Here is a 27,645-nt window from a genome sequence, read left to right as displayed (position 1 = left end):
ATTTTTTGAACTGCTTGCACAAACATAATGGGTTAGTAAAGGCCTGGTCACACCGCCCGAGCGTTGTTGGAGCGGTCGTGGAGCGGAGAGAAAAAAATTAACACCGCCCGCTACCGTTCACCATTTTCGATTTCGATTGGTTTATTTTTGTTTTCGATTTTTGTTTTCGATATTTTTCCCAATTTTGTGAGCGAAATTCGACCCTCTCTCCCTACCGCTCCAACAACGCTCGGGCGGTGTGACCAGCCCTTTAGGATATAGGTGTTGAGTGACACAAATGATTTGTGTTTATTTTTATCATCATTGATCCATTCCCTTCTTACAAAATTAAATGTATGCTGTGAATCGCCTGTGAGTCAATGGATAACGAAATAGCCTCATATTCAGACTCTACATGTATATTGGCTTCACTTGTTCAAATGATTTAAACCGGTGAATCATTATAGTAAGACAGGCAAAAAACAAGAACATAATGTAGCTCACATCCTGCTCGTTCTTTGATTCAAATACATGTTTGCGATATTAAAGGGCACTATCGTTTAATGTGGCTAATAAAGTTAAAATTCAAATTATTTTCACCGCTAATATACAAATCATCGCAACTTTTCTGTTTCGGAATTTCTCAGAACTGACCTTTCTAATGTTGTTCACCTTTAGAAATGTTCAACACAAGTTGTCTCATGTCGAAGTCTAGGTGAGGAACCAAACTCATGATCGATCAAAAAAGTTCGTCTCTTTTGCTCGAAAACGGGCTATCGGCATGCATCGAGTTGAGTTCGTTCGTGTGCCTGGGGCATACTTTCAGAAGCGTATGTCATGGTGCGTGTGAGATTAAGCGCGGTAAAGGGACGTCTAATGGAAGAGATTTGAGGCAAATAGGCGGGAAATCCCTCGACGAGCCTCCGCTCCTACTTCTAAGCCCGGCCTGACATCTAAGGTATTAAAGGTGATTTATGAGCCAAAAAACAAAGGATCCAATTTCACCTTTCAATTACAAGCCATAGTCGCGCATATTCAAACCAGACTAGGCATTGGGTTTTACATATAGGCCTACAAATTTATAGGAATGTCCTTGATTCAATTAGCAGCACTATTTATTTAGAATTGCACCCGCTTGTGCCATATATTCTACCAGTTCTGTGAATATTATTTTTGGTGACTCGTTAACAGGAAAATGTAAGAGGGGTTGTAAACATGTTTACAAGTTGCACCTTCAACTCTAAACAATTCGTATATAGGTGGATAATTTGGGGTGTTTTTCACGCAGTCGTTAGAACCTCGTCTATCTAGATTGTTTTGACTCGAGTGTTTCAATTTCTTCGAATTTTTGTTTTCTAAATATTTTGAGAAACAATATTACACTTGAACAGACAGCAATCACAGAACCCTCTCTAATTCTATTATTGGAAACAATCGAGATATGAATAAGGATTTTTTGGGGGGTAATCCTCACATATCATTTATCTTCAGATACTTTTTAAGTATACATAATTATGTTGTAGGTACTATAAAGTGTTCGGCCTGTTTAAGAACGAATAATAATCATAGTAAAATGAATATCATATCATATCGTCAAACCTTCCACCGTACCTGGTTTACTTGTCTAATGTTTCCTTTGTGCAAATTATGTATTTTTAGCATTTTAGGCGTCCGTATCTACAGAATGACAAGGATAATCTAAAGTTTCCCTTCTCTTTAAACACGGCTACGGCGGCATTTTCGTCATTATCGTCGCAGAGGTACAACCCAATTTCCCAGGCATAAATAATTCAAGGACGCTATCACTGGTCCATTGTAGTGTTCCTTGACTGCCATAGAGCGCGCCGGTGAAATAAAAATAAAACACCCATCCATCCCTCGCACATATTACCCACACTCGCCCAAATCTCTCTCACCCACCCTCTACTAAACGCACACATGATAAGGCGTGGTGGTAATTGCGTGTGATGCATGTGCTCTGAAAACTGGCGAAGTGCTCTCTACCCATCATGCTTTGCTCGACCGGGCTATGAAGCGTGCAGTAGACTATGGGGAATGACTAATTTTCGTAGAGAAATTTGGAAGAGAAATAGTGCGTGCAAAACAAATGCCGATACATAAGGCCAGGACGAGAAAATAGCGGTAGAATGACACTGCGATGACGTTAACGCCATTACAAATTACAAGAATAGGGGAAGTGGTAAACAAAATTGCCTAGCATTTGCAACATATTCTATACAGTATATTACCTGAATATTTATCACACTAATTAAACAATTGGAAACGACGAGATCCCGCCACTTCCCCCGCAAATCCCTAAAACTATTGACTATTATGACTAAATTACTAGTCTGCGCAATTCGGTACAATCACTTTTGCTGCTGTCAATGTTAGTTCTGTGCACGAATCAATCATGATCTACTCAAATTCCGTCTAGCTTGTATCTATGTTAGCATGTACTGTATTTGAGCCACATTTGGATTAATTCAATAAACCATCAGGTAAATACCATAAAGACACCATCTGACTACCAAAGCTTGGTTGTTGTTTTGCATTTTTGAATAAAAATGTGATACCTAGAAGTTATTTGTTGTTTTGAAGATCACTTTTAGCCTAAACTTAAAGTCGTTTACGACTTTGGAAAAGGTATTTTGGTTCCAGAAGAAAAACTTAAATTGCCGTAATGACTCTTTTACTTCATTAAAAATAAAAGCCAGCCTTCACATTTAATAACATAATACGAACAATCATCGTTTATAAGAATATACCCGAGAACATCATAATCATATTCTATCTATGGAATAACTTGGTTATGCCTTAGCAATGTCCTTAGAATATACCTTCTTGGTCACTTAATTCTGGAAACAAGTTTACCACATCCTCACAGTTTGTGAAACCTCCAGACACAAATGAAGGGCCCCAAGGATTTTTGGGTCATACTTTATCTACCGATTCCTATTGACAAGCTGTCATCTTCTCTCTGCATTGAGGTCAGTTGATGATGATAAAATCTCGTAAAGAGCATATTAATAGTCTTTGAAAACAGGAATGATGGCAAGACATCGCGAGGATCTCAACCCTTAAACGCGAGAGAAGAGCTGAAAGAAAACATACTAGAAGGTGGAGAATTTGATTAGAAAGAGGAGACACCCTGACTCGTTTGCTTGGCTGACAATGATGATGGTGATTGGTGTTCTGCTTGGCGTAGCATCGCTGTGATCAACAGCCCGATCGACCCCGGTCTTCAATATTACATGAAGGCCAATTGGAAGTCCACAACGAATTCGGCGATCACTGGAATATTATCACTAATTCAGCTCTCTCGTTTCTCCAACAAGTCGTATGAACGGTGAAGAATAGTATTTAAGAATGCAGAAAAAAAAGATTAAAGTGGTAAACATCATCATGAGTAATGAATAACCTTATCCAGACAATTAGAGCCAAGTGAAACTCATTAACATTTTGTTGTCCATTCAATATGGACAGGGTGTTTTTCACAAGACATGCTTCCACTCTCTGGAACTACTCCCTAATACGGTTTCCCTGAAAAGAAAAAAAAACAATGTTGCAAAAGTTTTTTTAATTGAAAAGTGTCTTATTTGCTACTTGAATAAAGTTAATAATAGGATTGTTAAAAGAAAGTACCCCTCACAGAACGGATATTCAGAGACTGCAAGAACTGTGACCCAGGACCCCTCCCCCTTCTCCCGACGTGCTCTAACCCACATCTATTTCAACAAATATGGCGTCGTCGATTGAGTTTTATCTGTTTGACTTGGATATGTATCATCACTGCCTATCGGAGGAGCTCTCGAAGGAATGCAAGAAATTGAATTTTGAGTGAAAGTGATTCAAGGAACGCAAATACACACGAGAACGTCACCGAGCTAATGACATCACTGTCAAGTGAACAGTTTGGTTACAACGTGCAACGCATCCCCCGCATGCCAAATGGAATAATCAAACGGAAGACAGACCATCATACCCATTCGACGAGTCTATTCCAAGCAGAGGGGTGCCCGGACATCATATGTCCTAAGGTAAGATTACCTTCTCAATTTGTTTTCCTTTCTTGTGGAATTGCCATTTAACGATATATCATTAATATGCCATCTGATTATTTCTTTCATAAAGTTGTTAATTTTTCACTCCATTACCCAACAGTGTACTTCAATCAACACTTTGTAATGACAATGCACTTTCCTACACCTTCTTGACATCAGACATGGGGCCGGTTTCATAAAGACTTACAACTCTTTGGTATTACGGAACATTTTAGAGAAATTTTTATTGAGTTCTGATACCGTGGTAGTCGCCACAATTCCAAATATACTATGTGGAAGCGTCGTGGTGTAGTGGTTCTGCCTCTCGCCTTTTAATCAGAGGGTCGTGTGTTCGGATCCCACCATGGCCTTGCGTCCTTTGGCAAGGCATCAATCCACACTTTGCCACTCATCACTCAAGTGTTAAATGGCTACCCGGGTAGGATGTGAAAGCCTATGTAGTATGCCTAACAATAAAAGTCTTTGAACTTTTGTTGGAATGCTCCCAAGGGAGTAGAGAAAGTACATAGTGTGTATTCTGACATGCCAGAATCCGATGACCGGGGTCATAATATACTTTTTTAAATGACTTGAAAGACGTTGTTGCGATTTAGCGCTATACATGTACAGAAAAATGTGATCCAAGTCTATAGGGCTGATATTCGAATCATAATGGATTTTGTGAAAATATTCTGAATATTATAGAGAAACTCATCAGCTTTCAAATGTTACCTTATTTGTGTCATAAATGTGCCATGCATGACCAAATTCATTGATGTTGAAAACACCAGTTGCAGATACCACTTTTTCCAAGATTTGGTAAAAGTGGGTAAAATGTGCGCTTGACAGAATAATATGTGTTTCACTTTTAATTGTTTAGAATAAAGAGTCAAGGCATTTCTCTGAAACGGTGATTGAAAGGTTAACATGGTTAATGCCCTATTCACCCACACCTTCAACATGTTCACCTCTCATTTGCACACAAGGATATCTTGAACAGCTCGTCTCACCATTGCTGGATCATTGCGCAAAGCATTCACCTTTTGCGAATTCGGCCCTGCAGATTACCAAGATCTTGGGAAGGAGTAGCAAACACCTTGTTTCTTATGTGCCCCCCCCCAAAAAAAAAGTTAAAAAGAAGAAATAATTGTGTTAAGTTTCTTGTTGTCCATTCCACGTCATGGTTGAGGCCAAAAACTCTATGTCCAAATAGTTCTCTGGGTCTATATCGAACGATGTTGGAACGATGGGATGGAGTGCCGCCCCGAATCCAGCCATGACCCACCGAAGATGCTTGTACATTCCTTGAACCTGTTTCTCAAAATGTTTTTCCAACTGTGATATGATTTCCCTATTAATCATCTGTACATTCGCCCATTTACACTCCTTTGGTAGAATAGGGGTCCAATCAAAAGAGTGTTTCCAGATTAGGCATCGATGAAAGTATTAATATCAGCCTCTGCCCTTTCATCAAGTTTTAAAAAACTTGGAAAAAGTTGTGTCTTCACCTGTTGTCTTCAACATCAATTAATTCGACTATACATGACACAGATTGTAAAAATAAGGTATGACCTGAAAGATCATGTGTTTCTCCTTGATATCCATGCATATTTTTCTTTAGTAAGTATGTTTCGAGTATCAGCCCTTTATTTCTTATTACGTTTTTATTTCCTGAAACGTGCTGTGTAAAAGCGGATTATTATTATTATTATTGTTGTTATCATAATTTTAAGATTCTTTTTTTCTAAAACATGCCCAATGTCCCGTCGGTACTATTAATGGTATTATTGACATGCAATGGTAACCACAGTGGTAATTATGACCAAGAGCCAATCAATGTTAATGATGATATGGCAGTTGCTAATTGAACTGAATTATTACCATATGATCAATTTTATGCATCGAGGTCCTACTTTAAAAGGACTAGACCCCATTTTTCACAATTTTGTAATGTTTATAAATAACATTTGTTTAAACACAAGTGATTGAAAGTAATTGATGATGATTGGACACAGATATTTGCTTTTATTCAATATTATTTACTCTCGTAATTTTGATAATGTTTTCAAAAAGAATAATATTATAATTTTGCATGATTGTGTGGTTCAATTTTCATCCCCTCACACAAACATGTGTCAATTGATGAATAAAAACTCTTGCCATTTTGAAAATCATATTTTTTAGCTAAATATCAGTCAACTAGTACGTTGAAACAGGGGAGTTATTTTTGTGAGCATCCTTAGAGACATAGTTCGTTGAGCATTTCCGTTTTCACGCGGAGACAAAATTAACGTGTGCCTCCATCTTTCATTGAGCTATAATAAGCTGATTTTAGTAACTTTTTTATCAACTAATGTACGACCCAGACCGATCAGAGCTTTTACATTATTGACAATGGCAAATCTTTTAGCAGTTTGGAGTTGGATATGATATTGTGACTGCAACGTCATTCTCGGTCACACTGGTCAGCTGAAGGAAGCTTTTCGAGCTGCCATCAATTATAACACCAATGGTCAATATGGACGTGAAAAGGACCTGTGAATCACAGGTGCTTGACCATTAATGAAACCACGTGACTATTGATTTTACCCAGCCATGCTGACCAATTGAGTAATTGCTCTGACCCCTCGTGCAGTAATGTCCATCGCTCATTAACGTTGCCGCTCAACCCATTGACGTATATTGTTTAATGGCCGTATCAAGAGACTCTTAACACGCAAGCCTGTAGGAAAACATTTCGGGGGCATGAAACGAATTCTGGAATCCAAACGCCGTTTTACTTGACTGTGTGATTTTTTCGTCCTGATTGTGTAAATTACAATATCAAAATAGATATGATGAAAAGGAACACATTGCTAAAACCAAACAAAAAGACAATCAAATGGGAAGAGACAGAGCAAGAAGCAAAGGGAGAAACAAAAAATAAGTTTACAGAGAAAGATAAATTCATTAAAAAAGGGGAGTGGGCCAAAGGTGAAAGTAAGGTAGTCTTGATAAAATGATTAAAAGGGCTATGCTAATATTTTCGAGAATGATGCCAGTATTTCAAACGTTATTCCCTTGCCGATATATGAAGAGTTTGGTTGCAAAATGGGGTTAGATCCACTTCTTATGAGAAACAAAATTGACATGACGTACTACCCTATCATGTGAACATAAAATTTGGTTTAAAAGAAATTAACCTTACTTCATTTGTTATTTAATTATCATCGTTGATCTAGTCCTTTTTTTCAAGCAAAAAGATATGAATCCAATCCCTTTTGAATAAAAGAAGTGAGTTGCCTTGGCAACTATTATTTAATGTGAATTTCATATTCTCTTTGGTATCATCAGAGCGACCAAAATCAATAGATTTTAAGACAAAAACCAATGAACAATCATATTTTCCCTTATGACCACTGATTTCTTCAGAAAAAAGCGGGTTAGATCCAATCCTAATAAATTATTTTTATTGTCTCATATTGCAATATTCTTATACGAAACGAAATTTTCATGATATCCTACCATGTGAACATAAAATTGGTTACAAGAGAAATCCACCTCTGTTAGAATTTCTTTTTAAGTACTAAAAAGAAGAAATCTTTGTGCATCTAACCCTTTTTGCAATCAAACAAAAATGGATCTAACCCCTTTTTTTTGAAAAAAAAACTTTGCAATTTTTGTTCACTTTTTAATGGGAAATTCAAGTTTCCTTTGGTATCATCTCATAGACCTACTGTAAGTCTATATGTTGAGACAAAAAAAAATGATTTTTTTTTTCTCAACATATAGACTTACAGTAGCTCTATGAGATGATACCAAAGGCATCAGATTCGATGAAAGATGGATCTAACCCCTTTTGCAAGTAGGCGCTTCAGAAACCATTGGATATTGCGTCAAGCTATCAGAATGAAGAACAAAAAGGAACAAAATGAAAGAATTGAGGTACAAGACAGATGGGAACGTATTTCTGGTTCATTGCATCTTTTTCTCGGCAACGTATGTACATCTAGCAATGATCAGATTCAAGTTTTTATTCTCTGCGTTTCGATTGTTTCGATGGTCAATCTGCTAAGCTTGTTAATACTGTATACACCATCCTAGTAGAAAAACAAACCCTCCCAAGGGAGTCTCATTCGCCAATTGGTAAAGAAACCGACGTTCCTTTCATCCGATGCAATTAATCGATTACAGTCATATTCAAATACAACTAAAAAACATATCATTTATCTATGAGTTAATGGTAGTAGAGGTATGGACATATGAACTAGTAGTATTAAAGGTAGGAGTAGTATTAGCAGTAATAGTAATATAAGTAGTAGCAGCAGCAGCAGCAGCAGCAGTAGTAGTAGTAGTAGAAGTAGTAGTAGTAGAAATAGTAGTAGAAGTAGTAGTAGTAGTAGTAATAGTAATAGTAGCAGTAGAAGTAATATTAGTAATAGTGGTACCAGTAGTAGAAGTAGTAGTAGTAGTAGTCGTAGTAACATGTTTTTCTTTCTTTTTTTCGATTAGCAATGAGATAAGTTTCTTAATACAGTATAAACCAACCACGCTAAAAAAAATCGACATTCCTTCCATCACATAAAGTCAATCCTTAATAATATGTGTATGATGTAAATCGTTTAGTATTTAACACCTCGAAAAAATTAAATAAACACATTATTTATGGAGCGTAATAGCTGTGATGTGAATAGAAGAAGTAGTAGTAGTTGTAGTAATAGTATTAATGGTAGTATTAGTATTAGTATTAGTAGTAGTAGTAGTAGTAGTAGTAGTAGTAGTAGTAGTAGTAATAGCAGTAGTACATTGATAGAAGTGGTAGTAGTAGTGGAAGTAGTAGTAGTAGTAGTAATAGCAGTAGTAGTAGTAGTGGTAGTAGTAGTACAAAGTAGTTTTAGATGTAGACGTGGTAGAAGTAGCAGTGGCTTCCGTAAAACTAGCAATGACAATGGTAGTAGGTATTATACCTAATATAATAGTAGTGGCGATTATTATTTTTTTTTGGGGGGGTGGCAGGCCACATGATATTCAAACATACTACTTTATAATCAATCAATGATCGATTGATAAATAAATAAATATATTAATTATTCAATTGAAGAAAAAAATAGTTTTGATGTCACACTGATTTTAAGGTCATTGTGTAGAAATGACATTCTGACTTTCTAGCTTCTAAATCCACCGTATAATGGACATGTAAGGCCTGTTAGAATGACAATCTAACTTGTTGACAAATTACCCGCCAATCAATAACGCTCAATTGGGTCAATTAGCATCAAGTAACGAACTGCTTGTATCTTGTTAGTGCATTATCAATTGGGGGCATCACGTCGTTGCTAATGATCTGATGATAATATTTGTTGTGAGGAAAGTGGCGGTCATTTGGCCCTAGAACTAATAATTGGAGTAAATAATAACAATAATAATAATAGTAACAATGATAAGAGGAAAAATGAATGAGAAGAGAAATTCGAATAAGAAGACCGAAGTAGAAGAAAAAGAATATATGGATTTGTACGACGTTTCTTTGCAAGAGGCTATCATTTATTCCTGATATCAAACAGTTCAATGCTTAGGAAAGCCTTAAACCTGTTATATATTTATGTTATATTCATTTATATTGGTAACTGATTATTTTGCACTAGAAAAAAATAAATTTAGCTGGTTTTACAAATGGTTTTAACTTATCTAAAACTTACTCTTTCTACAGGTTCCATCACGTGCCCCGGAGGTAGCTAACCTCCATTTCGGGGTGTTTTTTCTTCAAAAAATAATATTGTCATTGCATCTTTTTACATCTGTCAATTACAATATCATGGAATAAGAAATAATCTACAGGAGATGTATGTAATACGTATAGGTAAATGAATGAACGAAAATCACGCTCCACCCAATTGAATGCAAATTTACCTAGATTTGGCTGGTAAACGTCGTTTACATTCACTTACTAGGTTTCATATTCTGATGGGCTTTCTCCGCTTAGTATATACCCGTTTGAGCTTATCATTAGTTGCTAGATTTCAATGGCTTCAATAGCATGAAGAAAGCTGGGGGGGGGGAGGTCGGCAGCCGTCTTATTTGATTTTCAAGTAGTAAAAAAATTAAGCGTGCAAAAAATAAAACAAAATATAATGATGATAAGATCAATGGAGATCTGCACGGTCAAGTTACCCGAGCTAATCAGTTGCGAGAAAGAAAACAAAACGCATTGTATTTTCAACACTCAGACCAAAACTAGAAGTGAACTCACAAATGGAAAATATGTACGGCATCCACCGCTTGACGGCTGGGTACTTTGCTTAAGAAAAACTAACATTAACGGGTATTGCGGGGGATTTGGACAAAAGGCTTTCCATTGCTTTTCACTGGCCGAAAGACAGTGACGTCATGTTGTGTTAGAAACGTTAGTATTCCATACCGTTATACAGAACTAACCCTTTCTTAGACCAATTGGTAAGAGACCAGGCGAGCGTATGGTGATCTGCATACCTTATTACCCTCCGCCATGACTATAGGAATGTGTTCTCTTACTGTCAATTTCAGGTCTACTCAGGTTTAATAACACAAGCCGCTCTATCGATTGGCATCAGATTTAGAAAGCTAAACTAGATTTCCAGACGTGGCGAGATTAAAAACTGCCCTCCGCCGTCATATTTTTAGTAGATGGCCTTCGTGTGCATTGCTTGTGCAACAGCGTCGCAGGCTGTCACGTCAGTTACGTGCAATTACGTACTACTAGTATCACACTTGTAAACTCTATAATAAACAGCAGGGACGGATCCAGGAGTTTCCAGTGGGGGGGGCACATTTTCCCGAAGAAAAAAATGACAAGAAACACCCCCAATAAAAAACAAGGAAAAAAATAGAATTTCAACTAAAAAATAGCTATATTTCGTGCACGAAAAAATCTCACAACCACTCCCCCCCAAAAAAAGGTTTTTAACCCAAAATCAAGGATATTTCGTCCAAAAAAACCCTGACAAAAAAGGACTTCACTTCCACGTGGGGGGGGGGGTCGAGTACATTTCATTTATTACGGCAGTTTTATATTACAAATTTAAATTGTCCCTCTCAAAGGGGAGGCCACGGGTCGGCTTTGCCCCCCCCCCTAGATCCGCCAGTGATAAACAGGTTGAGAATTGACGATCATAAGAACAGTGATGTCCATTTTGTAATAGAAGTCATCAGCATTGATCCCTACTCCCTTGATAATCACAATAAATAACGGAGAAGAACAAAGTGCTTCGTCTTTTCATTTTAAAAAAAAGAATGCTGCGACGCATCCCGTTTAATATATAATCACAGATTCTGAAACGTATAGATATAAAGACTAATGCGTAAAATCTTGTCATTTTTTCGGACATTTGAGTAATCCTTTTCAAAAGCAGTTCGAAAATGTATGTGTTAATTAAGCCTGATTTTGTTTACTCGTGCTGGGGAAAGAAAGACGGAGGAGTCCCTGTTACTATTTTAAGTAGTCGGGGATGGAGGAAAAGGAAGAAAAACAGAACAAACATAACAACGGAATATATTTGGGGCGTGGAATCCCTTGGTGTTCCAATTTTCAAACTAAAAAAAAATATGACGCCATTTCAGTTAGTCTGTCCCCCTCTTTTCCTTCACCATTGCTCTTCCTGTGCGATCAGATTTATGCAATCATGCAATTACTACACTACTTTCTGACCCATCATACGATTTGGGCTTTAATACCACTTGAAATATGGCAAACGAAGAAGCAGTTTATATGTTTACTTGGATATACTTTATTCGCGCGCGGCAAAGAGTGAAAGCGTGCTGTTAGTACGTTGACTTTTTATTCTTTTCTCTCTATTTGTGCATGCAGAAGAATAAACTTGTGTGTTTGAGCATGTGTGAGGTCTATATTTTGAAGGGAAGTGTATGTGGGTGATTGAGTGAGTGTATCTCATATTGCTAGCTATGGGGGGGGGGGTTAAATGAGAATGAGTGTGTGCGTATACGTGAGCTCTAATTTGCTGATGTTTGGTGAGGGGAAATGCGTGCGTGGCAATGTGAGTGTGTGCGTTTCTTTCTTAAAGATGGGGTAGGGGAATACATGTGTACGTGCATGCTGTGTATAAATAGTGAAGGATGATGTATACATTTGTGTGTCTGCGTGCGTGTGTGCTTTCGTGTACTCTTTATAAAGAATGCGTGTGTGCTACATCGTTTAACGGAATTAGTGTTATTGTGTCTATACGTATTCTGGATTGTGCAATTACCAAAACAACCCCCCCCCCAAAAAAAAAAAATATATATATATATATATACATATATGTATAAAAGCACTGTTTTTTGGTTGTTTTTATTAAAACGAATTTAACAATAATGTTTCCAGCTTCGTTGATTACTTTCGAAGCCATATATTCAGAAAGTGTTTACTCCACAATATCCAGATCCTACGAACGGCCTAACCCTCCCAAAACTTAAATAAATAGAAACGTAGTTAAATGGAACAATTGTATTCAAAAGGGAAAATGAAATAAGTTAATCAGAAATGACCACCTCCTCCTTAATCAAACATTACTTATATACATTATCTATGTGACGCACATTAATGTAAAATTATTGGTTTTATACATGTGCGATGCACCACAACAAAGGTCTTTGCAAAATAGGTGAGCTTTACTTTTCTAACAAACCTTTTAAATTGTACCTAGATCGATCGCCGCAGGACACCATGCACTGGCATTTGTGCATGGTTGCACACACTCTGAGATTAAACATACACACAACATAGTTATTTGTGTTGTTCATGGTACAGAACGCTTTACGGGGAGTCCTAAAGTCGATAGTTACATTCATACTGTGCAGAAGTAGTAGGACAAGCACAGTTTACACTGAGGGATCCAAACAGCTGTGGTGCCAACCCACGCGCAACACACCGTCTGCGGAGGATCTGTAGGCCTGTATCGTCAACCTCCAATCATCACTGAATTTATTACATGATGCATGGAGCAAAATTAAGATTTCATAAGCTGGTGCACGAAATATAAGATTACAGCTCTTTTGGATATTAGACAGAAACAAACAAAAACATAAATGTAGCATAGAATAGTAATTAAATTACCATGATCAATGGTGGGGTGGTGGTGATGATGAGGATGATGATGGTGAGGATGACGCAAACTATAGCCCAACGAGGCCCTACAATTCAATTCACTTAGACAGTAAGATTGAAATTTATATCTCCAATTGAGTAAAAACTAACATCAAGGACAATCGAAATGCATAAAGGCAGTTAAAACACGTGAATAAAGATGTTCCTTAAAATGTGAGTGGATTGGTGAATTTGCTGCGTTACTACAGCCACTATAATACTATTCTACTAAAGCTACTATGACATTCAGATTTGAACTGAATATAGAATAAAATCCCAATCCAGTTAATCCTAATCAGATAATGACTTACTACAATATATTCATACACCTCTCTTAAATTATTTTGAGTGAAGCAAACTTAGTAATTAATAAGGCCACCCCCCCAAAAAAAAAGAATTAACAATTTCAACTTGTCATCAGCAGTAGATATGAAGTAATTTTATTTCAGATAACTCCAACCAAATTGGTTCGAAAAATAAGGTCCTCGGATTGTGTGCGTTCCCTTCTTTCCTAAAATTTGTGTTATAGCTAAGAATAATGTAGTTGCAGTAAACGAGGATTCCACGAGACAGTGTTGAAATGTAAAAGACAGAAGTTGCAGCATCCAACTGCTTCATGAGAATGTCTTTTAAGTCAAGGTTCAAAATATTATCATATATCTAGATCTGGTACATTAATGTAAACTTATCTTTTGGAAATCATAAAATCTTAGCTCAAAATCGATAACTCTGATGATTACTAACGCAGAAAAGCATATGTGGGACGGTGTATTAACATTGCTTCGAAAACCCCGACTTTTGATGAAATTCCATGCTTTAATAATTCGCTAATTTTTTTTCAGCAATTACGCATTTTCTTCTAGGGCTATTTGGCACATATTTTTCCTGTTTAATCATACATACAAACACTTTTGTGGAATTTCACTGGATTCTGCTCGAAATCACTGGTATTCATTTATAAATTTAGGGTTGATTATTATTATTATCATCAATGCAATACAGTTATTCTAATCATTGATTTGGTAACTTTATTCACGCTTTTCAAGTACCGATTAATTTACTGTTTACATAACACTCTCCCCAGTTTACTTTATCAAAATGTCTACAGATAAATAACTTATCAAACATATAAATTAAATGCAGTTATGAATTAATAACATACATTGTTAAACATGAAAAAAGTGCCTGTACTGAAAATAACAACAATAAACTGACCTGTTAACAGTATGGAAAAATAAATAATTCGGGTTTTTTTCTCATGAATATGTTTACCAAAATGGGACTACAACTTAATGCGTGGAACTTCCATTGCCCTATAGTCATTGTGATTTATTCAAGAGAGGCATTATTGTGAAATACGCAAACGCTGAGATATTATATATATATATATATATATATATATATGTAATACAAAATGAATTATAAAACAATGACGCAATTGCAAGGAAACGAAAATAACTATCTCCGTTTTCTGCTGTCGCTAATGATATTTAGGATGAAATGTTAGTCTACTGTATATATGGTACCGGAAGAGTGACTCATTCGAGAGAATGAGAGAGAGAGTGAGAAAGAGAGAGAGAAAAAAACAAGATTTCTCAACAACCACAAAATAGTTGTTATGATTATGTCAGTTTACCGTACTATATTATTCTGCGTAAGATGGCATTAGGTTTCATAACATAGCGATTGATCTAAAACGGGAATGAATAAAAATAGCACTAATTGGATGAAAATCTCAAAACCTGGATACGAGTCTGTTGTCTGTCGACATGTTTACTTCTTTTATGCCGAGACTGATATTTAACTGCAGTAGAAAAATGAAGTAAGTCCAAAAGATTCGAAATTTGGAATATATATATTTGATTAACGGTTTTATTCTCTCGCACTTAGCCTCTGCAACGCAAAAGCTAATAGCGCTATAATTACGGTTCTGTCCATAGGTTATTTTGCGTCATAAATCATACAGATAAAGTGTGCGATCATTCGTTAGTGTTCGTCGTCTAACACGGACCTGATCTGTATTTCATAAACCTTGCGATTCATTCATATCCATCACTTCACAGGAGAATGTAACCCTTGGATCAAATCAGCTTATATACACAGTAAAAAAAAACGTTGGTGTTAACCGGTGTACATAGCGGACTATATCAGTTATTTTACAGCGGTGCTAAATTGAGAGTGTTAGTTTACCACCTATAGATATTCTTTGAACATCTTTGGTTGCTACATGTACACACTTTAGTGTTATGTTCAATTTCTAGGGTGTAATTTTAACACATCAGGGTGTGGTCTTCTATCAACAGCAACTAGTGCCCGTGTTAACACCACTTGAAACGAAAACAAATGAAAGAATAAGATCAGTGAAATTACCAGAATATTTGTACAAACAATATCACAAATTATGGACACTCAAATGTCGACATCACTAATGCTATGTAGAGCGTCCGGTCGACACTGCGACCAAGATTTGTGATATCTCAAAAGTTGAACCTTCACCCTTGACCTTGTCTACGGAAAGTGTAACCCCAGTATATGTATCTTTGTACATTCTTATGATAGTACAAACTCCATGTTCATGATATATTTCATTGAACACCCACTTAAACAATTCTCTAAGCCAAAAAACATGCTTGTAGTTTGCGATTCCTTTTTTTGACAAATACACTGTAAAATGTGCGGTGTTAAAACTGACACCAATTGGTGTTATTAGAGGACCACACCCTGAGGTGTTAAAATTACACCCTGGAGAGTAATCATAACACCAAAGAGTGTAAATGTAACAACAAAGGTGTTGTAATAACACCTATAGGTGTAAAAATGACACCACTAATTTAACACCGGTGTAAAATAACTGGTGTGGTCTTGTATGTACACCGGTTAACATCACAGTTTTTGCTGTGTACTGGAAGGCAAATTTGGTTATTCGTTAATTAGTGTTCCCACAAGTTCATCCCCTTCGCCAGAGAGTAGTTTAGGTCTATCATTTAGCCCAAGCGGAGACCTTTGGAAACTGGAGCCTGATGTACATCTATTTCGTATAATTACCGTTTGATCTAAGTCTTAATCCAATCCTACCTTCGCTTACAACCAGTTCGTCGACTAATCATCGGATCTAATGGTCATTTAACCGATTTGGCATTTAGAATACCTTCCACTTGGGTTACACCAAGTGAATATGGTTTAGAATTCTTGAATGAACTATTCATGAATCACATTTAGGGATGCAAAGGGCATTAGTATACAAAAAGTACGCATATTGCTTTTTGTTGCTGCTGTTATTTTTGTTTCGTTGTTTTCTTCTGTTTTTATTATTTTTTCTGCTAGTCATTTTTTTCTTTGGGAAAATGTGCCCCCTTTCGAAAAATTATGAATCAGCCCCTGATTATTATTATGGTTGTTATTGTTGTTGTTACTGCTAATGTTATCATTATTATTATTGTTGTTGTTATTATAAGTATAATTGATATTAATATTTTCATTTTGAAAAGTGGAAAATGACAAACAGACCAAGTAAGAATTGCACCAACTGGCATCAGACTAAATCAGTGGGTATTAATGCCATAACAAAGTGTAGTGTAGACCAAATGGAACTTAGACCATATTGATCGTAGACCAAAACGGGTTTGCGCACATTCATGATATCAGACAATGTGAGAGGTTGACTAACTGCCTGTAGATCATACGAAACCCTTGACCCAATGTTAACACATGAAACGACATTCCGTTGTGCCATATTTCCGTGTATCATAACACGTTCTTTAAAATACACAATACATGGCAAATCAGTGTATTGTAACGTCGTAAAAGTTAAGACATTTTTCCTTTTAACGAAACGTGCCACTTGTAACGTTTCCTTTCGACAATACACGCAAATGATCTGACATTGACGTGTACATGTACATCATCTTGACAACATATTGCCTAATGACCTAATTAGGGTATGACTGACAAATAAGCTTGTCATTTTGCCCGTTATGCAATGCGTATTCTGTGATAACGTAGGTCTACTGTAACACAGTATCTCCATTATAAAATTTGCTTCATCGGCCACAGGATTAATGGGGCGAAGAGCGGGGAGGGGGCAAGCACCCCCCCCCCCAAAAAAAAAAAAATAAATAAAAAAAATGAATAAATAAATAGCTACTCAAAAGCTGTTAGGCGCATTTTTTTACTTCGTTATCACATAATAGAACTCATTTGCGCTGAAAAGAGGCTTCTAAATTTAGATGCAAATTAATCCGATAAATGATTTTTGACCACTGACCCGGTAAACGATAAACGTCTGGGCGTATGTCGGATAAAAATCATGCCATCTGGGCATGTTATTGCAGAATGATATTTTAAAGTTAGACGACAACATTTCCATTCAATAGTCCTGATCAATATTAAAGTGATAAGGTTTTATAATCATCTTATTGCTCGCTTGCACGTAACGCGTAAGCTTAATCATAATCAACATCATTATTGTTAACGTCGTCATAACCGACATACTAATAAAACATTGTTTAGCGCTATCAATCTGGAAACAGTTTTTTTCAATTTCTATTGAAAAATAGTATACTTATTTAAAACCTCCAATGTGTTGCCCAAATCGTGTAAGTTTTTTTTCACAACATATGTATTATTATTTTTGTTTCTTTGCAATGGATACAAATACTTATTTTTATATACATGGTATACAATTTTTTTTTGTTTGATGGAAGTGAAATAAATAAAATTGAAATTGAAAATTGAAATTGAAATTGAAACAGTCTATTCCGAGGCGGAATGTTATAGATATTATTATCCTGGCTTTAGCTCGAGCTACCATTCAAGGAATTAGTCCTGCTGTGTACACATTCACCTCACCTGGGTCGAGTGCAGCACAGTGTGGATAAGCCATGGCTGGGATTCGAACCCACGACCCTCTGTTTGTAAGGCAAAAGTCAGAACCACTAGACCACGACGCACCCACACCATCGACACTACCATGATAGGCATGTTCATGACAGTGAAGATCATGTTATCATCATCATCATATCATGATTTACATTTATGATGTTTTTTTTTAGATGATGGTTTGTAATAATAATTCAATTCAATTCTTGTATTTCATGTCCATTCAAAACATAATACAAAGTAATATAACGTAATACAAATCAAGTGCAATTTTATAGAAGGGCATTCTTACTTCGTAAAACAGAAAAAGCAGTATAATATCGAGCATAAATAGAAATGAAGAAATGAAAATAAATAATGATATAATAACTCCACTCTTTCCTGCTCCCTGATATAGGACAATTCAAGATAAACAATTGAAACACATTATGCTTCGAGTATTACAATAAAGAAAAAGGTCCACATTAAATTTGATGTTTTTTAAAACATGGCATATTAATGATACTTTGGGTTGTGAATTGCAGGGAAGGGGGGGGGGTATTATATCTACCGTTCATTCAACGAACGCATCTGCTGCATATATGTTCACCCATTTACTGGAGACGAATAATGATTCTACGAATTTTATTGTCTAGGTCACATGCTCATTCTACAGACAACATGAATATTCCTTCACATTTCTGCGATTCTCGGATAGACATGCAAATTTGTGCTTCCTTCCGTGCTAGTTCGTCTTTCGAGAATCATATTTTGGACATACGCGACGAATTTAAGAATTTACTATTTTGTTTTACTTTCAAATCCACTCAAGTCATTTACGTTCAAACCCACTCACGTAGCTGAAACCTGGTTTATAACTTTTACATATTTTCAAATCCAAACCTAAATTTTATTGGAAAATGACCAATGCATTATGTTATTGTGGATGTAGCTGGGAGGTTGGGTTGGAATTTAGGGTCATTTGCCACTGTGGTCGATATTTCAACTCAATATTTGTTAAGAAATTTCAAGGGCAGTGATAAACTTCCCAATATGTTCGAACAGTCATAATCGCAGGTTCACTTCGAAGCTAGGAGATATGGATCTGAAAATGCGTTACCCTCCTAGCGCGACACCGAAAATAGAAAATAGCGATTGCTTTTCTTACATTTCCAAAGCTTTAAACATACCCTACTTTGTAAGAATTAGAAAGCGATATTTCTCTATAGAGCATTGATTTACGATCTTGCATAAACTTCTCCGCCGACAAAGCTATCCCTATCCCAGAAAATTGATGGAAAAATGGAACGGCTCTGCATACCCTTGTAGTATATCTTTGCTCATTTGAATTTTTCCATCAAGGAGCGGGTAATTGGTTTCTCGTTTTTCTCATTTTGTCGTGCGTCACTGGAGCATTGGTGCAGCTGATAGGCAAAATGAATGCACCATGGCTCGGTTTGTAGCGAACGCGAACAGCGGGGATGGAGAAATAGGTCAAGAACCGCTGTGTGTGAGAGGGTGTGTGTGTGTTTCTAGGATGAAGGGGAGTGGGGGAGATGTGCACGATTGAGCATGCGAAAGTCATGCATAGGAGAAAGATACATGTATGTAAAGGGGGGGGGGGTAGTGAAGATAAAGAGGAACGTGGGAAATGATGGGAAACTTCAATAGGAATGTACATTGTTACTTGAAGAGAAAATATTGTTGTATTTAGTGTAAGCAACGCGCAAACGTATTTGAAAAGTAGTGCAGTTCAATACAAATTGAACACTGGGAACATAAGAATAATGGTTGTAGTTGTTAGAACTGGCCAAAAATATGGCGGTAGTCCTTGAAAAAAAAAGAAAAAAATATTCTTCAGGTTATGGTTATTTATGATATAAAACGCCTTTTTCTTGCCCCTCTCTCTCTCTCTTTCTTTTTCTTTGTGTCTCTCTGTGTGGAAATGAACTGTAAATGCTTCCCTTATGGGAAAAAAAGTGGAATAATGAATCAAATATTTGTATTTTTGTGATTGTTGGGGCTACAAATGTGCGTGACGAGTTTCAAGTTATGAGATGTAAGAGCGGAAAATAAGAAGAGAAAGCGGCAGAGATATTGAAAAGAAAATGCAAAGTATCATGCTTTTTCCACTCTGATGGGAAGGCATAAACATGATAAAGGGGTTAAAGAACATGAAGAAAGAGGGGTCCATTGAGAAGTATGCGAGGATTGGGCTTGTGTATGTATGTTGGTATAGGAGGTAGAAAGACAGAATGGTAGAAATCAAATTTGATTTGTGTGTGCGCGACTGTATTTGTGTATGGGTGTGTGCGCGTGCGGGTGAGGGCTTGTGCGTGAGTGTGTTTGTGAGGAAGCTAAAACATAGTTTAAAGCAGACAAAATCGAGTGATAGAACTGGGCATCTCGGAATGAATGTGGTAATCGAATATTGTTGTTGCTTTGGAGTTTCCTGTCAATCCTAAGTCATCTTTATTTTTATCTCATGGTAAAAAAATGACAGTATTCACTGATATGACATAGCGTGCCTTACTTAATATTTCTTCAAAAGGCATTCATGGCGCCATTTTGTAAAAAAAAATGCGTTGTAATCAAACGATATCGAAGAGGAGGAATATCGATCATGCCTGGTTATCTTTCGAAGGTAATTAAAACAGGAGCGTGCTCGGGTAGCCATGTGAAGATCATTACAATTGGAACAAGGACAATGTTGTTTTTCATTACTTGCAAATTATGTACACTGTTAAAGCATGGTTGCTCCTTATTGTGATATGGATTGACGGGGGTAATACGGATGAGGGGGTGGGGTGGTCACGAAACACTGGCCACGATTACAATGATAGTGTGACAACCTATTGACGGTTGATTAAATTAGAATAAACGGTGATATTACTTATATTACTACTACTACTACTTCTACTCTACTACTACTACTACTACTTTTGCTACTATTGCTACTAATACAAATACTGCTACTCTTACTACTAACGTAACTTCTTGTGCTGCTTCTACCCATACTACTTCTTACATGTACTTCTACTACTACTTCAACTTCCGATAATGTTACTACTTATACTACTACTTCTTATTCTTCTTAGTACTTCTACCTATACTTTTACATTTTTTGCTTTGGTTAATGTGGCTATCACATATTCGTATATAGATCAGGTTAACTTTGCTTTATCAATGGTGCTCAGTGATGGTACACAGTAAAAACGCTGTTTAATTTTTTTCATACAACGCTCTTTACAACATGAACCTAAAATAATTGTTTAAACACTTTAAACAGATGTTTAAAATCTTAAACATCAAAGTTTAATTTTCAATATCTAATCTTCAATACATTAAACATGACTGTTGAAACTGTTAAACAACTTCTGTAAGGTTCATATAGTAAACAGTGTTGTATGAAATCTTTAACAGCGTTTTTACTGTGTAGTGATGGCAATATCATTTCTGGTAGTGATGGTAGCAGTAGTAGTAGTATTAGTAGTAGCGGAGGAAGTATCAATAGAACAGTAAATGAAACGTGGTGATATAGATACTTAAAAAGTCATATCAAAAACACAATTTCAACAAAACCATGATTTAGCTATGGAGTGAGAAATATTACCCCCCCCCCCAAAAAAAAAAAAAAAGTTGAGTATAACATGCGGTAAGGGAACTAAACCATGGAATTTAGCTACACAGATAATAGTCAAATGAAGGGGTCGACGGCTTTTAGAACTTCTGTTTTTAATTCTTTATCTCATTATATGAAATAAAGTAAAAAAAAATAATTGTCTTCTCTAACATTTAAAAACGTGTGAAATAAATCTCATATTTTTTTTGCTTACATCTCGTATAATAGGAAGGAAAAAAAGGCGATTGAAACTCTAATTCCCGTATCAAACTTGATGTGCATATGCATTCTTTCCTTTGGAATAAACAATATTTTTTTGTTTTATACCATGACCTCTTTATATACGGTATTGATGGAATGTCAGCATGATGATTGTTTGAGGTGGTCTTTTATTTTAATTTCAAATCTCCCTTTTGTTTTGGGTCTTTTTTCCGTTTGAAATAGTGTTTTAGATCCATATTATCAATATGATCATTAATGTTATCATTAATATTATAATTATTATTATTATTATTATTAGTAGTAGTAGTAGTAGTAGTAGCATTAGTATTAATGTTTTCTACTTTTATTGACCTCCCACTCCAAAAATCATCAATAAGTAGACAGGGAGGGTTCTCTGTAATAGTCAATATAATAAATTGGTCTTCAAGAGCAAAACATTAAAAATCATTTTATCTGAAGAAGTATTTGTTTGTCTTTACGCTGGAAAAAATCAAAATGGTAAAGTTCGTTAAAAGACAAGATAAGCGTTTGTTTGACACAAGTTTTTGTGGACTGCTTGAAAGCTTATTTCAAATTGCGCAGATTGCGCATCTGACATGTCTGAGTGCTTGAGTGAACGCAATATTTAAACGTTATTTACTCCTTATTTTCCGAAGAGCTCGTTGTGTTTCTTCTGCATTCAATCGAGCATTTCGGTGGGTTATTGTTGATTGATTCTGACAAATTTGTATATCATTATAAGACCATGTCTTTGGTTTTATTTTTCAATCTAGATTAGAATTTAAAAATTCACTTTGGGTGACTTATTGTTGGTTTTGGGTTGATCGGTCAGATTTGTATTATTAATGCTGCTATCATTACTATTATACTGATTATTATCAGTATCATTAATATCACATTATTATTAAAATTTTGCTTTAATTTGATACTGTCATCGAATTAATCTGAATTCAATGCCTCTTCGTACACAGACAGCCATGTTGGAGGAACATACACGATGAACCGATGAAAAGGCGCCAACCTGTCCTCTCTAGTCTTCGATCCAGTTCTCCTAACTCTAACAGTCAGCCTTTATACCAAGCCCTAAGAAATCTTCTTGGATCACACGTGATCAATACACACTGCACACCATAGCTGTACACACCAGCAGTCAGCATGCTTCACGCCAATACAAAGAGAGGCACTTCCACAGTGTATCTCGAGCAAGCATCGGGCAGACATGGTATGATGAGACGCGTGTTGCCATTGGCTCCTGGACCTCACCGGGCGTCACGTGATCGCATTTCAAGTAAGGATTAGACATATGACCCTTCCTCTGTCAAATTTGATTTGTTTAATTATTATTATTTTTCGAAAGTGCATCCTACTTTGGGACCATTAGCAATAACAAAAGCACCATCTGATCATACTGATTTGAACTGTTTATTCCTAATATTAAAATGAGTTTTCTTGTTGGGGTGGACTTGACATTAAAATGAGAAATATGATGTGTTCATATTTGATATGTAATTCGAATTTTATGGTGAAGCTATTGCACTCTATACATGTTAAGAAACCTCTCGGCTAAAGTTTAAATTTATTAAAAAATATAATATACACATATGACAGTCAATTTGATTTTCATGTATCAGAAAGCAATACAGTTCGTTGTTCATAGAAAAGTTTGGGTTTTGTCACGATAAATGATCTCAATGATTTTCTCTAATAAATGGTGTTAGTGTACATGTACCTTGATAATAAGTTGAAAATCACGTGTATTATACTTTTTATTAATACGATTTTATTATTTTTATTATTATTTGTATTGTGGAGGAGCCGTGGTATAGTGGCTCCGACTATCGCCTTGTAAACAGAGGGTCGTGTGTTCGAATCCTACCACGGTCTGGCGTCCTTGGCAAGGCGTTAATCTACACCTTGCCACTCTCGACCCAGGTGCTGAATGGGAACCCGGTAGGACGTGAAAGTCATTGTAGCATGTCCAGTATCGTGTGCGCCTCACCGGCGACTGAATGGAATACTCCCCAGGGAGTGGAGGATGTGCACACATTGTGTTAAGAAACAATGATTGAATCCGATGACCAGGGTAATAGTAAATCTGTAAAGCGCCTATTCAGCGGTACATAAAAGCGGACTATTATTATTATAATAGATATTATTATAATAGATATTATTATAATATATATTATTATAATAGATATTATTATAATTGTGTTATTATTATTGTTTATGTTATTCTTGTTGTTGTTCATCTTGTTCTTCGTATGATCATTAAAATTATTAATATAAAAGAGTAAAGTCAAGCTCGACATTAAAATGTTCATTGAAGTACCATACAAGCATTTTCACGTATTTATGAGGTCATACGTACTCCAAAAACGTCCAAGGACAGAACATCTATATGACATATAATAAAGTAATTTTAACCATTTGTAAATGCAATATGGAATATTTCGTAACGAAGTTGGTATAACATTATCTATATGATACATCGACGAACACACACACACAACAATGAAGAAAAAATATCCATCGCGATAATAAATTCAGTCAGATGGTAAAATGGATTCTGTCAACTCCATTAAGGAATAAAATTGAATTTGTAGGATTAGGGGGATGGTATCACTTTTGACGTTTCCAATATCATCAGAAGTGTACCCGGATGGGAATCCCATTTTGGTAAAGTAAGCCTCTTTGCCGGGTGCATTCCTTAGAAGGCTGGGACAATTTCACCAGATATTTTGGCTATTTCAGTCACAATAACCCCATCAGGCTTGACCTAGGTAAGAGGTGGCTTCATGGGTCCCTGACACAACACCTAGTAATTGATCGCAAGGTCGAATCTTACAACCGATTTCATTTATCGTTTTAATGCCATCAACCTAAAGCCCCTTTTACACCTTCACGGATGCAACACGGATCATCACGGATCTCAGTCCGTGATGATCCGGGGTGCCAAATTTGTATTTTCCTAGCATTCCCGGAGTGAGTACGGAGTTAACTGGTTATTAACACGGATATGTACGGAAAAGTACGGAGTCTACAAGGATAGGCAAGGTAGCAATAGGGATCCTGTTTGATATGCTCCCGGAGCCAACACGGAATACCCGAATGATCACGGATGTTACTGGGTCTTTACACGGACCTTTACGGTTGCTCACATTTTCGTCCCTTTTTGCAGCATCTGGAGCATGCTCGTGCTTGGTTATGAATACGGACTATTGTTCATGTACGCAAACAATACAAACATTTGACCCCGGATAAAGCCGGTATCAACAAGGATCACCCGGTTCTTACAAGGAGCCTCCCGGATGCATTCGGTAGCTACACGGATGTACAAGGAGGCTACAAGGATGAACACGGATGATTATCAGTCCGTGTACTCCGGGATGAAAAATTGAACAAGTTCAATTTTTCTCCCGGACATGCCGGTACATCAAGGATGGCGCCGGATGAGTAGCCGGAGTGTACACGGTAGTGCCGGACTGTACAAGGATGACCCCGGATTGACAATCCGGGATGATCCGTGTTGCTTCCGTGAAGGTGTAAAAGGGGCTTTAGACATGTAACGAAGTATAGACGATCCTTGACAATTGTGTTAAGAATTCAAGAAATTAGTCGGTAAAAGAAAATTAAAGCTTAATTAATGCCGGTTTTCAAATCGAAATATATTCTCTAAATCTATCCGCATCGTATCTCCTTGTCATTCTACAAGAGAGAGTGGAAGGGGGCAGAGGCGGAAATCTCTCCCAAAAATTAGGGGTACAAGGGGCTGGAAAATTTGACAAGCAAAAAACAATGGTTATCATCCCAAAAGTGAGGTCATCTCGTCCTAGGATAATTGATTATTTCGATTTTGAATGATGTATTTCTTACCATCATAAACGACCCAAAAAAGTAGGGGGGGCATTTGATATTGTGTCCCCCCCCCACTATTTTGAGTTGGGAGAACACGTCCCCCTGTCCCCCTGGGATTTCCGCACATGGATGGGGCGGGGGGGGACAGGAGTGCAGGACTGAGATTATGGCCCGAATTCACAAAGGTGGTTTTGAAAACCCACGGTTGAGTCCACGGTGTATGTATATTTCCTATATAAATTACATTTAATTTAGCGCGTATCGGTGCGTGTATGAAAAATATCCAATCCCGATGCGCGCTTTTGTCACTGTGCGCCAAATTGACGCCTGTTACCATGGTACGCTTTTTTATTCATGAGTCAACTGTTTTTATTCATGAGTCCATTCCTCAAAAAGTGGACTTATGAATAAAATAGCGTATCTAACCATGGTAACAGGCGTCAATTTGGCGCAGAGTGACAAAAGCGCGCATCAGCATTAGGCGTAATTTATACAGGAAATCTGCATTAACCATTGACTCAACCATGGGTTTTCAAAACCACCTTTTGAAATTCGGGCCAAAGAAGCAAAAAGTACCCCTCGATTCTGAAGTTGGGTTTAACTTAAACTCAGGTTTAAAGTTGTGGGAAGCCAAAAGTATCAATTTTCTTATTAAGTTGTAGTTTTTTTGTGTTTACTGTGCTTTCCTGATTCATCGATGGTGAAGACAACCATCTATTTATACTTCCTACACAATTATGAATGATTTAAGAGCCGAATGAGCTGAAGTATGATTTCTGTCCTGTAAGTGATTTTGTAACAATCGGCTGTCCATACTTAAACCACAACTTTAAACCTAAGTTTAAGTCAAACCCGACTTCAGAATACGGGCCTTTGAGAATGACCGTAAGAAAGGAAATACTGAAGTAAAGCAAGCGAAATCCCCTAAATAACTTGACGGATAATGGAAGGATGATTAAAAAGGGAAGGAACATTATACCGCCAAAGGAATATGAAATTATACTTTATCCATCAATATCCTGATGATAGTAAGTGCAAAATGCGGAATTTAGGTGGCACTTATCTTTTTTTGGTATTGATTGGTATAAAGGTCATTTTTAAATGCCACTTTTTTTTTAGAAAATAGGACAAAATGAGTTTGTTGCTGTTTTTTTAAGGGGGGGGGATATGTTGATTCAAATTTTAGTTATAACGATCATCTCCAGATTATGACAATGCACGCATTCACCATCTATGCTGGTGCCTGTCCATAGTTGTGAATGATTGCATCGATCGCAATGGTAGGCAAGCCGGGGCTCTGAGGTCCGTCCTACAAGAGTTACGATAGATCCGATCAATCGTAACACTATGGAAATCCATCAGTGTCATAATTTTTTTTTTCTGCAGGAAATTTCCAAAATGTCCTTTAAAAATAAAGAAGAACACACCAAAAATGTCAAGAAATGAGTGAATTTATGGATATACACTCATATCTAGAATTTTGTGGAGTAAACATGTATTTTATATATTGACTTTGCTGGCTTTCCATAGAGTTGCGATTGATCGGATCAATCGGAACTCTTTGTAAGACGGGGACCTAGAGTCGCTTTAAAACTACGACGAGGCAGGCCATTGATCCACATCTACCCAAGGTTACCGGCTTTATTATAAAATGGCTTGCAAGAAAGATAATCAATCGATTCGGGAGTAAAGACATGCTGAAAACACTGTACCTTCTAGGTGTATGAGAAACAACGTCGCCTTTGCTGTAGTATCATCAAGTGATACATTATGCCGATATGTTGGAACGAGTGTAGTATATGTACCATCATGCTTAAATATAGCAGCTGGAATGCAAAAATAATTACTTGTGTACATATTTCGTTAAATGGTACGTTTCATTTGATATTTATGTAAATCATAAATGTATGTCATGGGAGGGCATGTAATACAGGTGAATGCATGTCATTATATTATGGACAAAGAGTATC

General features: G+C 36.6%; 1 long non-coding RNA gene across 2 annotated transcripts in view; it reads left to right on the top strand.

The window, feature by feature from the left end:
* Positions 1-252: 252 nt before the first annotated feature.
* Positions 253-27,645, top strand: part of LOC121421562 — a 41,504-nt gene continuing 14,111 nt past the window's right edge. For both annotated transcript variants that reach the window (XR_005971000.1, XR_005970999.1), the window contains exons 1-2: positions 253-4,019; positions 22,792-23,108. This is a non-coding gene — a long non-coding RNA (uncharacterized LOC121421562). The remainder of the gene's footprint in view (positions 4,020-22,791; positions 23,109-27,645) is intronic.

Source organism: Lytechinus variegatus, chromosome 9 (genome assembly GCF_018143015.1).
Source record: "Lytechinus variegatus isolate NC3 chromosome 9, Lvar_3.0, whole genome shotgun sequence".
Classification (NCBI taxonomy): Eukaryota; Metazoa; Echinodermata; class Echinoidea; order Temnopleuroida; family Toxopneustidae; genus Lytechinus; species Lytechinus variegatus.
This window is presented reverse-complemented; position numbering and strand designations above follow the sequence as displayed.